The sequence below is a fragment of the Trachemys scripta genome, chromosome 11 (assembly GCF_013100865.1).
Source record: "Trachemys scripta elegans isolate TJP31775 chromosome 11, CAS_Tse_1.0, whole genome shotgun sequence".
In the NCBI taxonomy this organism is placed as follows: Eukaryota; Metazoa; Chordata; order Testudines; family Emydidae; genus Trachemys; species Trachemys scripta.
The window spans coordinates 61,356,553-61,371,877 of record NC_048308.1 but is presented as its reverse complement, the minus strand read 5'-3'; the positions used below and the strand labels follow the sequence as shown (position 1 = coordinate 61,371,877).

The following is a 15,325-nucleotide window of genomic DNA, read 5'->3' as shown; positions in this document are numbered from 1 at the left end:
AAGCCTGCCATTAACCCAGGATTGAATACTGATTGGCAGACATATCAAGCCAGTGAAATTTTGGGGGTGGAAATTTTATATTAGCGGGGAAGGAGAGGAACTCTCTTGTCAACTCTCTTGTAAACTAATAGTAGCTCAAGCTGCTCAGATGTTTGAAATGTTAAACGTAGGTGGTACTGAGGGACTAAATAGGGAGAGGGCAAGTGAGAAAAATCAAAGTTGTATGATAAATGTGATTTATCACATGGTTCCATAGTTTAGTACAGGGGTGTCATCAGTACATGTTGTATATATTCATATTTGTGTGTGTGTGTGTGTGTGTGTGTGTATACATACATATATATACATGATCCATATACACTATTGCCCATTTTCTAAAAAGGGGCCCCCAAGCTGGCTTCTAGACACATCCAAAGGTTTGCACTTACAATTAGAGATAAATGCAAGTAAGAGAATTTACATTTCATACTCCCAGACTCTGTCCACAGCCGCGAGTCAGGCATGTAGGGTGGGCTTTTCAAACGCACTCAGCATGGGTCCCAGCTGCCACTGAGGTCAGTGGAGCTTTTACTGTTGACTTCAACCGGAGCAGGGTATGCTGATGCTGAGTGTTTTTGAAAGTCCCATCACAAAAACCAAGGTGATAAGAGAAGTCATTCAGCACTCCAGGTGCATGTCATTCATCAATTTCAACTACCCTTTCATCACCCACAGCCCACACGTATGCATATGCCTCCATCCTGAACAACCAGTGAGCACCAGGGCACTCTGCCTATTGTTACTGGTTATGTGCTGATTGTTTTGTTTTGTTTATCACTCTGTTCATACTGGTATGAGTAAGTGAGATCTGGTGTCAGACTGCAAACAGGAGCAGGGAGCTTTGTTTCTCTGTAATTTTTAGGATAACGGAGGAATCCGTGATCTATGTTGCCGGTGATTTTTTTTAAATATAGAAATGTCAGAATTGAAGTCCTGCATAGGCGAGCTAGTTTAATGATTTAAAGATGCAGGTTGGGTTGTTCCAGCTTAAGGCTGGAGAGACATAGTTGTGGGTGGTGGAAGGTGAGAATGAGAATGAGAACTAATGAATGGAGTGGAGATGGGTGTGGAACGACTTAGCTGCTCCTTTTCTTGCTTTCCGGCCATGTGGCATAGCAACCTTCTCTCAAAGATTATGAAGACGCTGTTTGGGTGGGTGTTTTCCATGTTTTTGATAAGGCTGCTACTCAAAGGGGCCTGATCCAAAGCCCATTGAAGTCAATGGGAGGCTTTTCACGCCTGTGAATCAGTCCCATGGATAGCTGTCAGTGTCAACATGTAAAATCGCTTGAGTACCCTGCTGCAGAGCTCCAGTGTCTTCCGTAAGTTCCTCTCTTCCTCAGTCTTGCTTCTCATCTAGGCCCCTGAGTGCGTCATAACAAAGAAAACTTGGAAAGGAAAAGCTCCACGATCAGTGCATTTTCTTGACTCTAATTGTCTTTCGTCACTATTTCTGTGTCCCAAAGCTAAATCAAGAGACAATCCACCAGTAACAATTCCAACCTCAAACAAATGGCTATTAAGTGGGCCACCTGGTGCCCTCTGATTCAGCTGAAATGATGAATAATATGAGCAGCTACTGAGCAGTAGCTGTGACCTTATTTCATGCTCTGACTCTCTGCATCAATATGTGCAGAAAATTATTCTTTCCTCCCAGAGCTTTACTTTTGTCTGTGTAATAATTGCTGAGGAGTTGCTTTGCTGAATGTCAATAGTTCAAAACTTTGTCAAGCACTAGGAATGGTTCAGAGCAATTTACTACCAGGCATCACTTTCACTACCCACAAATATATACTGAGCTGGGCTGGAAAAGTCTTTGTTCATGTCCTAGAAGAAAGGCACATTGTGTATTCAGACAAATACCTCAGCGTGAGTGAGAGGTAGGGCGACCCTATTTCCCTATGCTGAATATGGGCCACCTAATAAAATTGCCATTGAACTTGCTTCACTATGAGTATTCAGTCAGAAATATGCAGGATAAATGTTCAAATTAACATCAAGTTGACTGAGCCCCTCTTAAAAAGAAATAGTGTGTAGCTGGATTCTTTTTATTTACCTTCTTATTGTTAAGGCTTTAGGGTTCACAGGGAGAGGTGACATACACACACTCCCGTACACCTCTTTCACACTGGAGGGGTGGGGGTGTTTGACCGACCCCACGCTCCCTGCCTGGCACTCTCCCCCATCCATGCCTGGCTGGGCCCCCGGGATGGACCCACCTCTCCTGGTACCTGCCACCACATCTTCCCGAGGCACCACGTGGGGGGCATGCAGGGTCACCTGGCTCTCTCCCCCCACCCCCACTCCCCTGTGGCTGGAAGCAGCTTGTCCCTTCCTACCTGCACAGTGTCGAAAGGCAGCTACCACCTCCAGGCTGCTGCTGGCCACCAACATAATCCAGTTGCCTGCTGTCCCCAGCTACAGCGTGGGCAGGAAGGGGTTAAGCCCTATGGATGAATTGTGCACCAGGGCCCAGAGAACCTGACTGCAGGGGCTTCAGCGAACCTGGCCAGAGAGGTGGCTCAGCAGGGCAGGGTGCCTAAGGGACAAAGCAGCTCCGTGCTCCCTGGGCGCAGGGCGGCAGGCCGTGGGTAAAGAGGGTGCTAAGCCCCTGCCTGGGGGCCTGCGGTGGAGCCTGCAGGGTCAGGGTGTGAACAGGCTGGAAATCGCTTTCTCCCCTCCCCGCCACTCCAGAGCTTAGCTGAGGGGCGGAGAGGCTTCCCCATGCCAGCTCTGTGGGGGCTTTGGCACATGCAGGGCTTGGCTCCTCCTGGCCAGAGCCCTGGGCTGGAGGGTCTTGGGCTTTCCGGGGGCACCTGCCCAGCCAGAGGCAGTGGGGAAGCTAGGAACCAGGCTGTTGGTGACCTGAGCACTAAGACCTGGGGGCTGGGTCTCTGCACAGTGCTGGGAGCGGGACGCGCCCTGCCGGTGGGGATATGGAGGAGCAGCAGGGCTGGGGTGGTGGTGAAGGGGCAAAGCAGGGAGAGGACCGCAAGAGGGGGAGCACATAAAGGGCAGCTCGGTGGTTAGCAGAGCAACACATAACCGGCTGCCCGCGCTCATCTGCCATCTCAGCTAGTGCCGGCTGCAAACAGGATGGGGGGGACCCTGCTGGCCGAGAGCCGGCAGACAGCGGGGGCTGCGCTGACAGAACGGCCGGCTCCATGCGCTGCAGCTTTGCCCCTCCGCCAGCCTTGCACACCCACCCAGCCACCCCTCCCCCCACTCACTGCTGGCGGGCAGGCAGCTGGAGAGCAGGGATCCGGCCAGTAGCAGGACCTGCCAGTAGGGGGGGAGACAGAAAATACAGGAGAAGTTGCCTGTTTTTAAGAAAAAGTCGGGACCTCTGCAGGAGAGCTGAAATACGGGACTGTCCCTTAAAAAGAGGACGTCTGGTCACCCTAGTGATAGGGGACTTGGAATGTCTGGGTCCACTTCCACATTTCTTATTGAGATATTGGACCAGATCCTTGATTATATTTCAGCTGCTTTGTGTTGACCTAAAGGGGCATCATAGATTCCCTGAATGTAAAACAGTCCCCTGAGTAGTATGAAGTGAACATTTCCATAGGCCGCCCACTGTCCCCTCCTCCTGTGTAGAGGGGGAGGTATGTTGAGTGCAGGGAAAGGTAGGGACTCTAAGGCCAGAAGGGAACATCACGGTCATTTAGTTTGACTTGCAGGCCACAGAATTTCACCGGCCCATGCCTGTAATAACCCCCTAACTTCTGGCTGAATGACTGAAGTCCTCAGATCATGATTTAAAGACTTCCAGTTCCTATTTACATAGTTTAAACCTGCAAGTGACCCATGCCCCATGCTGCAGGGACAGGCAAAAAATCCCAGGGTCTCTGCCAATCTGAGCCAGGGGAAATTCCTTCCTGACCCCAAATACGGTGGTCAGTTGGACACTGAGCAAGACCCACCCGCCAGGCACCTGGGAAAGAATTCTCTGTAGTAACTTGCAGCCCGCCCCATCACCAGCTGTTGGAGATATTTGCTGCTAGCAGTCGCAGAATGGTGTAACAGGGCTAGGAGCAGAACACATGACACTTTAGATGATCCATGCCCTTAAGGGATCTCTCCAGGATAAGCAGTTTGGAAAGGTGGCTTACAGCCACCTTTTTCTCACCCTCTCCTCAGATGCTCCGAGCATGAGTCCCGGGAAGTGCAGAATTTGGTCTGAAAATGTGTACGACAGAAGCTGCTGTGTTACGCCTGCATTGAAATGAACAGGGCTGCACAGGGCCAGCTTTAGGCCGATTCGGCCAATTCCCCTGAATGGGGCCCCACGCAGCTGTCCACCTATCCCACGGCCCACTTCCCCCTCCTCCCCTGAATGCTCTGCCCCCCTTCTCCTCCCCCTCCCCTGCTTCCCGCGAATCAGATGCTCACGGGAAGCCTGAAACAAGCAGCAGGCAGGAGGTAAGCTGGGGCGGAGGGGGGACGCGAGGAGAGTTCCAGGGAGGCATGGCCTGGCCCCAGCCGAATGCCCCCAGCCCCAGCCCAGTCCCAGCTGAGCAGCTCCGGCCCGGCTCGGGCCCCGCGGTGCCGGTCTCGGCCCCAGCCGGGCATGGCCAAGCGGCTCCGGCCTGGGTCAGCTTGGGCCCCGGACCGGACCGAGCGGCTCCGGCCCGGACACGAACCCTGACCCAGCCCAGACCAAATGGACCCAGACCCGGCCCCGGCCGAGCTGCTCCAGGCAGCGCGGTAAGGGGGCAGGGAGGGGGTGTTGGAAGAGAGCAGGGGAGTTCGGGGGGTTGAGGGGGGTGGATAGGTCAGAGGGCAGGAAACGGGGGATTGAATGGGGGCAAGGGTCCCGGGGAAGCAGTCAGGAAAGAGTGGGGGGGTTGGATGGGGCAGCAGGGGGCAGTCAGGGGCAGGGGTTCCAGGGGCAGTCAGGGACAGAGAGAAGGGGTGGTTGGATGGGGCAGGGGTCCCCGGGGGCCATCAGGAATGAGAAGAGGGTTTGGATGGGGCGGCAGGGGGCAGGCAGGGGACAGGGAAGGGGGGTGGATGGGGCAGGGGTCCTGGGGGGAGGGGGCGTCAAGAACTTTAGGTAGGGTTAGCATGCATCCGCATAGATTACGTAGTGTATGTAATATATCATTTTGTTATTATTTATATAGTTATGGAAAGTAAATAATACATGGAAGAAATGAAAGGTGGTTTTTTACATGTTTTTTTTTTTTTTTAAGTCATCCCTGTCGGGGCCCCGCCGAAAATGTTCGAATTGGGCCCCGCACTTCCTAAAGCCGGCCCTGGTGCTGCACATAAAGCGAGGTGGTGTGAAAGGACTGTCCTGTAGCTGAAGTCTCCAGGAAGGGGGCTTTCAGGCAGCATACATTGCATGGTAACTACGCCACCCAAGGAGAAGACGTAATATCTCACCCTCCCCATTCTCCACCCCCGTTCCCATCTAGCTCTGCTAGCTGGGGCACAGTGATGGCAGTAGGACCATGTCCCTAAATTCTGCATACTCTTCTCCCCACGCAGCAGCTAGCATCTGTGGGCATCCCAGAAGGGGAGCTGAGCATGTACTCATCAGATGCATTGTGGCTGGCTCATGGACATGGGGACCAGATTGGGGGAAAGGTGCCCTGCATCCTTTCCTTGTGTATCCACATGAGGGCCAAGCAGCCAGACCCGTGATGGGGATTTTAACTGAGGAACCTTAAAGGACATATATAAAAATCCCCCAGCAATTCAACAGTGGAACTCTAGTTTTACAATAAAACAAAACCCATTGCAGAACCCTCTTTCCATTGTGTGATAAGATTCATTGCACTTAAAATCTGTGGTAAGGAAGAAAGCAGTGACATCTGGGGTCACTAATGAAAAATGTCATTGCCGAGGAGAGACAGCTGTACCTCTACAGGAAACAAAGGGTAGCTGCTCCTTTAATGTAGAAGGTGCATATGAAGCTTTGATGTGAAAATTCTATAAAGAAACCACTGTTCCCATTCTTGCCGGCAATTGCAAGTGTTATCTTCAGCCTTGACCACTGGAGGGCTGCTGTTTTGCAAGAGTACAGCATGAGTCACGGAAATGGCGTTGTGACCCCATGTGCGAGGTCACAATGTGCAGAGTGGCCTGCGTGCATTATAAACCCACGCTGAAGCCTCCCCCGGCCACTTTCCTTCATGCAGCACAACAAGGTGAAAAAAAAATGCCTTTGAAACCTGAATTATGGACCCAGCTGTCACAGAGTAAAATATTCCAAAGACATACAGGGCCTGATCTTCAGTCCCCAGATAGGACCAGATTTTGTGCATGTGCAAGTGAGCATCTAATTTGCATACTGCTCTCTGGAGGAGCCCACACAAATCTCTAATTTGCCCTGGCGTATTTATTTTATTGAATTCCATGCGTGGATTTATGGTATATTTCCACTAATAGAGCTTCTGCCAAGGAGTAGTGGGCCAAAAATATTGAAACTTGGATACTTCAAAGACCATATTTAGGCATGTAAATAAGTGATCTCCTTGTTCAGCAGCCTGCTCTTCTGTTGGAACTGGGTTTTTTTATAAATTGTATTGTGCAGCTGTTGATATATTTTCAAAGGTGCTCAAGCACTCACCTCTCCGACTCCTGTCAGTGGGACGTACAGATGCTCAGAACCTTCTGTTTTCCAGAAGCTGGGAATGAGCGACGGGATGGGTCACTTGATGATTACCTGTTCTGTTCAGTCCCTCTGGGGCACCTGGCATTGGCCACTGTCGGAAGACAGGATACTGGGCTAGATGGACCTTTGCTCTGACCCAGTATGGCCAATCTTATGTTCTTAACCTTTGAATTTACAGTCTTTGGAACAGCTTGGGATAGATATGGTCAACCAATGAAAATCATGAACACTGATATTGTGGTGTTCTAATGGAAAAAAAGGAGAACTTATAAACCTCCATTAAATACTTCTGGTCTTTTCTCTGTGCATGCACCACAAAAGTCAGAGGCTGTTTATTCAGCTGTAGCACGCAGCTCGCCTTTCTGCTGCACATTCACAAAACTCCGCACTCCAGTGTGAATGGCAACCCTTCGACTTCTCCAAATTTGACCCCACCTCCTATCCAACCCCTCCTGCTCCCTATCCCCTGACCCCATGCTTTGGCACAACAATAGCAAATTACTCTACACGTATGGGAACTTTCCTTACAGATTCTTTACCCCATCATGGTGCTATATAGAGATAACGGGGGAAGGGGGAGATGAGAAGCATTTCTCCAGGTTTCTTTTTCCATTCAAAAGTTTGTCCAACTCCAATTTTTTTTTATTTCGAAATTTGAAATTTCAGTGAAATTGAAAAAAATGCTGATCAGCCCATCTGCTCTGTTATTTTGAGTGAAAGAAAACTAAAGGAAGGCACCAACTTTTCTGTAAGTTGCTCAGTTTGCTTATAGTAGGAATCATTGGGAGGAACAATATCGGTCATTCCATTTTGATCTTTGGCAGAGGATGCTGGTGCAGTTTCTTCTGAAGTGTCGCTTACTACCAGCATCCTTTTCACCCAGGATATCACCATTTATCTTTTCTTGCAAGGCTGATGCAGGATTTATTTATTTATTTATTTATTTGCAGTCAATACTAGATTGAGAATCTGAAAGTTTCTGTCTCCCGCATTCTGACTCACAGCAATCACTTCATCCATGCAAAACTGTTAGCAAGTAGCTCTGACTACTGTAAAAAGGCAAAACAAAACCTAGTAATTCTCCACTGGCAGGTATTGAAAGTTGTGTCAGTTTCCACAGATAGCTTGATCGTTCTTTTACTAAGCAAGGAGAGATTGTGATCCCTGTTGCATTAATGCAGGGGTGGGCAAGTTTTTGGCCCGAGGGCCACATTGGGGTTCCAAAACTGTATGGAGGGCCGGGTAGGGAAGGCTGTGCCCCCGAAACAGCCTGGCCCCTGTCCCCATCAGCCCCCTCCCACTTTCTGCCCCCTGACTGCCCCCCTCAGAACCCCAGACCCATCCAACCCCCCTGCTCCTTGTCCCCTATCCGCCCCCTACTGGGACCCCTGCCCCTAACCACCCCCCTGGGACCTCAATGCCCCCTATCCAGAATGGGGAGCTGGGGCCCTTTTCCTGCTGGTTTGGTTACTCTATTTATCTTAGATGCAAATGTCTTTTGCTTGTAATCAAGCCATGCTGTTTTCTCCTTCACCTATTAGCTTGATCACACTGTTTACCACAGAGGCAAATGCATTATCCACAGGCTCGCAAAGCTTGATGCTGGCAGACCAGTCCACATACCTTCCTTTCTCTAGGACAAACCTGCTTATCATCTCTACTTGGATTGCTTAGACTCAACATATTTCACACAAGAATATTAGTGACCAGAGTGTCAATTTCCATATGGTAGCTTACAAAATACTCTTTAGATAAATACTATGACAAAAGGTGTTATGTGTACTGAGTTTGTCCGGCATGGTAACAATTGTAGTTACTGATGGTGAACACTTTGCCAGTGGATATTGAGGGACTCATAGGGTCAGTAGCCATATGACCCTTGTGGTCCCTTCTAACCCTATGGTTCTATGATTCAGACCGGCTGCGATTCAAACAATGCTTAAACTCTGCTAGGCAGCAAAGAATGAAGAGGGAGAACACTCAACACAATAAAGGTTTCCATAGTCCTTGTTTAGGAAGGCAGCATTCCTGGAAGGAAATATGGGCTCAGATCTTTTACTAACTCATGTCTCTGATGAAGTGGGAAGACTCTGGAGGCAAAGGCTAAGAGCTTGTCTATGTGGTGAGTTAGTGCACAGCAAGTTGGGGTGTAAATCTACTGCATACTAGCTTTCTGCACACTAGGGGCTTGGCTACACTTGCTAGTTAGAGCGCATTAAAGCAGCCCCGGGCACCCTAGTACCTGTCCACACTGGCAAAGCACATAGAGTGCTCTGACTCCAGGGCTAGAGCACTCCTGGTACTCCACCTCGGTGAGAAGATTAACACTTGGTGCGCATTGGCTAAAACGCCTGGGCATCAGTGTGAACGAGGCGTTGCATTACTGCGCTCTGATCAGCCGCCGAAAACATCCCATAATCCCCTTAAAGCAAGTGGCCACTCTTGTCATTGTTTTGGAATTACTGCAGGCATGCCGATATGCCCTTTGAAAGCTCCGTTTCTGATAGCCGGCATGCTTATCTGCTCCAAGACAAAGCAACCATTACTGTGGAATACTGTGTGAGAGAGAAAGAGGCGGGGAGGGAGGAGAGGAGTCTATTGCTGTCTGAACTTACAAGACATCATGCTGACATTCTCTCTCCCCCCCAACACACTCCCTCATTTGAAAAGCATATTGCAGCCACTTGCATGCTGGGATAGCTACCACAATGCACTTCTCTCTCTGGCCGTTGCAAGACCTGCTAATGTGGCCACGCCAGTGCGCTTGCAGCTGTCAGTGTGGACAGACTACAGCGCTTTCCGTATTGCCCTCTACGAAGGCTGGTTTAACTCAAAGCGCTCTACATCTGCAAGTGTAAATAAATTAATGGAGATATCCTATCTCCTAGATCTGTAAGGGACCTTGCAAGGTCATTGAGTCCAGCCTGCTGCCTTCACTAGCAGGACCAAGTACTGATCTTGCCTCAGATCCCTAAGTGGCCCCCTCAAGGATTGAGCTCACAACCCTGGGTTTAGCAGGCCAATGCTCAAACCACTAAACTATCCCTCCCCCTGTCCTAAGTCACCTGCTTCTTTGCAGTAAACGCACTCGTGTCAAAGGGCACTAGGGAGCTTTTTGTGTGTGGTAGCAGGGTTCCCAGGGCCAGTTAGTGTATGGACGGATAGTGCGCTGTTTATTTACACCCCAACTTGCTGTGCACTAACTCTCCATATAGACAAGCCCTAGAACAAAGTCCCCGTATCCTATTATCATGTCACTTTGAGACAAGGTGAATACAAATTGGTGATACTTTAAAAAAAAAATCAGATTTTAAATTTTTAAATCCGGGATTATTTTTAAAAATAAACCTATTTACGTTGAAATTTCAAATTGACAATCTATGTTAAGGCCTAAATTTATTCTAATCTATTAAAATAAAATACAAAAACTATTAAGCAGTACAAGTTTGCTGCCTAGTTTTTAAGATAGTCAAATCCTGAACTGCTTAAAGTTACTGGCTAAGCACTTGAAACAAGTGTGTGTCTGAAGTGCTAACTCAGCTTTTGACAGCAGTAGCCCCTTCTGCCAGTGCAAAGAGAATATTTCTCCATTTCAGTTTATTCATCTAATTCAGTTCAATGACTAGTTCATTCAAAGTTAAGAAACCAATTGGGAGTTGAAAAAGCAAGAAATACTGTTTTCCTCTTGCAATCTATGAATAAAAGAGAAGGTGTGGGAGAGAGAGATCTACTAGTACTAAAATCAAGATGGACATGGTGACCAGAAACAATCCATTCAATTAATTAACTATGGATAATACCTCCTTTCTTTAATAAAGCAGTTAGTTTTAAATGCAAAATGTGCTTTGACAAACTTTTTCTTACATATCCAACACGTTTAAGGCATCAAAGGGTAGCCGTGTTAGTCTGGATCTGTAAAAAGCAACACAGAGTCCTGTGGCACCTTTAAGACTAACAGATGTATTGGAGCATAAGCTTTCGTGGATGACATGCATCTGACGAAGTGGGCATTCACCCACGAAAGCTTATGTTCCAATACATCTGTTAGTCTTAAAGGTGCCACAGGACCCTCTGTTACGTTTAAGGTAGTTTTATGTAGTAAAAAAAAATGTTCATTTTTAATCAGATTTTAATTTCCATTTAATTAAAACTTGATACGGATCATAAGTAAAAATTAATCATCTAGTAAGTAAAAGATGCATCATTCACCATTTTGTAACTGAGAAAAAAATAGAAAAACGAAGAATCTGAATAAATTAAGCTATATAATTGCTTCAATAAATGTGTGTAGATATTGTGTATCCTGCTGGTTACCAAAAAGAAGCAATAAATTTAACAAAACAGTTACATTTAGTTGCAAATAACATGTTTTAATGGTTACCAATGACCATCTTTCTTTATGAAAACAACTGAAAAGTACAAATTGATTATTTGATCCATTATCTTTCTAGGTACTGAAGTTAAGCTGATGGGTCTGAAATTTCCCAGGTTGTCTTTATTCCCCTTTTTATAGAGTGGCACTATATTTGCCCTCTTCCGGTCCTCTGGACTCTCTCCCATCTTCCATGAGTTTTTGAAGATAATCATGAAATGGCTCGGAAATCTCCTCTTGTGTCTAATGTATTTGTAGATTGTTTTCTTGTTACCCTTTTATGTCTCTAGCTCGTTTAATCTCATTTTGTGTGTTGGCCTTTCTGATTTTGTCCCTACATGCTTGAATTGTTTGTTTATATTCATGCTTTGTAATTTGACCGAGTTTCCACTTTTTGTAGGACTCTTTTTTGAGTTTCAGATCATTGAAGATCTCCTGGTAAAGCGAGAGTGGTCACTTGCCATACTTCCTATCTTTCCTATGCAGTGGGATAGTTTGCTCTTGTTCCCTTAATAGTATCTCTTTGAAAAACTGCCAATTTGATTGGGCCTTGTGTTATTCTCTTCCAGTTTGGAGTCTTCCAGCTATTTCTTATATTGAAAAATCATCATCAATGAAGTCCATTGGTATGAACTGGAGAGCATTACACTATCCTAATGGAAGAGCAGGATGGGATTTTTGTCAATAAAATGGCTTTTCGTTGGAAAATGCTGATTCATCTAAACCAAAATAGTTCATAGGAAGAAGTCAGTTTTGACAAATGTCTTCTTTTGAAAAAAATTCCAAGTTGTCACAATGACCTGTTTTGATATTTTTTAAAAGAAAAATTCTGGATTTTAGTTCAAAATGACTTTGTTTCAAAATTGAAGCTTATTGTAGTTTTTAAAAGAGTTAAAATTTAAAAAAAAAAAATTTTAAATTAAACTATTTGTGGATCCAAACTGATCGAATGATTGATTTTGTGATTGTTGGTTAGCAAACGTGTTCAAGATTTTGACTTTCATTCTGAGTCAGGATGGGGAAAAAAATCTCAAAAGTTTTCCTAGGATGAGAAAACCATTTATCACCCAGCTCTAGTTAACAGTACAATAGTATATATTTCTTTCCCCTCATGTAGTATAGCTTAGTGTAACAAAGTATAGCTACTCAACCTAAATGCACGGAAAATCAAAACTGTTGCCACCTATCACTGTGGCTTGTGTGCGCATTCCCTCTACCTCTGTCCGCCTGTCAGAAAGGAGAAAATCACCCTCAAAATTCAGACTAAAAAGAAGGTGCCAATTTTTAACAGTGAGGGTAATTAGCCATTGGAACAATTTAAGGATGAGGTTGATTCTCCATCACTTGAAGTCATTAAATCAAGACTGGAGCCCAGATTTTCAAAGGTATTTAGGCACCTAACTCCTGTTGATTTAAAAGGGAATTAGGTCCCTAACTACTTTTTAGGAGCTGGGCCTGGATGTACTTCTAAAAGATGTACTGTAATTTGAATAGAATTTGTGGTCTTGATGCCGAACTCACTGGGTGAAATTCTCTGGGCTGTGTAATGCAGGAGGTCAGACTAGATCATAACGGTCCCTTCTGGCCTTTAAATCTGTGTATTGATGGGGGTTTTTGTTGTTGTTGTTTTTTACAGTTTGTCTAAATTCAAACAGCCTTTGTAAAATAAACATACTTTCCCAGTGGAGTGAGTGGCCAGAAGAAATCAAGTACAATATCTTATTAATAAAAACAGCAGCGCTGTTTGGCCATTACGCGCCATATATTGCCTGATTTCTTGCCATTCATGGGTATTCCACAAATTTGCCATCAGAACATAACCTATTCTGCAACATGATTAATTGCCAGATTGACAGCCCCAGAGACTGAGAGGCCTTTATCAAACTGGTGTGGTTTGGGCTCTTGTCATGTCACCATGATTAAACTCTGAGCTGAGGGAACCCCCCCGTCCCAATGGGTGAGTCAGTTCTTGCCCTCGCTGCTGAGTCTTCCAGTGAAGATGTCAGTTGCTCGGGTGGTTTTTGTGATATAGGAATCTGCCAACTTGAAATTGGCTGGAGACCATCAACTGACTTCACAGAGGTCATTCAACAGCACTCAAAAGGAACCAGCTACCAGTAGCAGTAGGCTGTCACTCATCCTGTTCAGTTGGTGACTTCAGTCTCTAGGGCTATCCATCTGGCTCCTTTCACCAGAGCTGCATTCCGTACAGAAAGAAATGATTAAAGAATATAATGTAGTCCACATAAGTTGTGTAGGCACAGGCATTTAGAAGGAACGCTACTGGTGTTTAAACCCCCATTATGAGCAGCAAATAGCCTCCAGCCAGTTCCCACTCTTCTGGTTTTTTTTTATTTGAAAATCCCATTCTTTTTAAATATCTATTTCTGATCACCGACATATGGGCTGACCAGCAGGTAATATAAATCAGCATTACGCCATTGAAGTCAGTGGTTCAACACAGATTGATGCTAGTTGAAGCTCTGCTCTAAGGGTGAGGCCCCTGCCCAAGGAGTGGGGAGACCTGCGTTCAAATCCCCGCTTTGCCATTGGCGTTCTGTGCGACTGTGGAACAGTCAGTTAGTCTCTTTGTGCCTCATTTCCCCATCCAGCTAATGTGGATAATAGCCCTTCCCTGCCTCAGTGGGCTGTTGTGAGGATAAATGCATTAGACTGTGAGGTGCTCCGATATGACAGCCATGGGCACTAGGTGGACAATGTAATTACGGATGGGATGGCACTCTGATGAAAATTCAAAGGCATTTCAGCTGTGCTAGCCACTGTCAATTAAGTCAGTTATTCCAGCTGAAAAATAGCCATGCAGACACCACAAATGATGTATTTTGGGTGTGTTTGGCTGGCATTTGACCCTTTATATGCAATGTAGCTTCATACTAAAACATTGCTTTTTGTACAGGGGCTGAAACCATGTCCAGCATGACAATCAGTTGATATTCTTTCATGTCTCTGTGTGGGTATGATATTACAGACATTATTTTGTCAACAGGAAGAAAATAAGTCCTTTAGAGAGCAGAAGGCACTGTTAACAAGCCTGAAGGGCTAAGAGTCTCATATAGAGTAAGACAGAAAATAATTGTGATGGTCAGACAACACATACGCCCATTCAGCGGGAAGTGAGCGCATAAAATATCCCTAAAACAAGGCCTGATGTTGCTCAAGACTTGCCACTCCAGGCTCATCACTACTTGTAAATTGATGCACCCGTGTTTTGCAATTTATATGCATTATTTACTAACCACGGGCTAGAGTGTGTGACCCTAACTCAGCCTGGTGAGCACTTAGTCATACCGGGGATCCATTGACATCAATGGGCCAATGGGCTGTGTGTAAGCACGTCCCGGCAGGAAAAAAAAGTTCACAACTTATCCCTAAACTGACACATTATTCCTGTAAAACCAATGGTATCTGCATTTAGCAAGTAGTGTCATGGCCTCTGTCGTTAACATGATTACAGCTACAGCTGACCCAACTGTAGCATTTGGGTACGTCCAGACTACCCGCCAATCGATTTATCTGGAATCGATATATCGCGTCTCGTTAAGATGTGATATATGGATCCCTGAACGCGCTCCCTGTCGATTCCGGAACTCCACCGGAGCGAGCGGCGGTAGCGGAGTTGACGGGGGAGCCGTGGCCGTCGATCCCGCGCCGTGAGGACGGGAAGTAAGTCGGAATAAGATATGTCGACTTCAGCTACGGTATTTCCGTATCTTAGATCGATTCCCCCTCCCCCCCTCAGTGTAGACCAGGCCTTTGTGATAAAGTATGTACATTGCTTTAGAGTAGCTAAACAGCTGTAATACCTATGTTTATATAAAGAAAACATGCAGCAGGAGGTAAAGGATCGCATCATTTTGGCTTATGTTTTTGTAGAGACAAACTCTGATTCCCTGTACCCTCATCATTAGTCATCAAAGCCCTGCATGTTTGTCTAATATGGCCATTTGGGTTGTATCGGTAAGTCTTGTTTTGCTTCCACTCTCTGTCACTGATCTATCAGCCAAGCACATTTTTTGGCATCAGTCTGAAGCTTGAACTTACGGCTGACATGCTTTTCCTGGTTAAAAACCATGTCTCCAGTCGACGTTCATGAAAGATGCTATCTGGACAGCACTGGCGAATGACGCCTTCTGTGCAACCACTACTGTCTCAACCGTGCCCCGGCGGGATCAGCTCTTGACTAGAGCTTTCAGTCTCCTTGGCCTTTCACTCTGCGATTGCCAACAATTAGTCCCAGTGCTGGGGTAATTGTTTTGATGGTGATGATG

At 46.2% G+C, this 15,325-nt stretch overlaps 1 protein-coding gene across 1 annotated transcript in view; it reads left to right on the top strand.

Annotated features, from left to right (window-relative positions):
- Positions 1-15,325, top strand: part of PTH2R (parathyroid hormone 2 receptor) — a 93,694-nt gene that overhangs the window by 65,592 nt on the left and 12,777 nt on the right. The window lies entirely within an intron of this gene.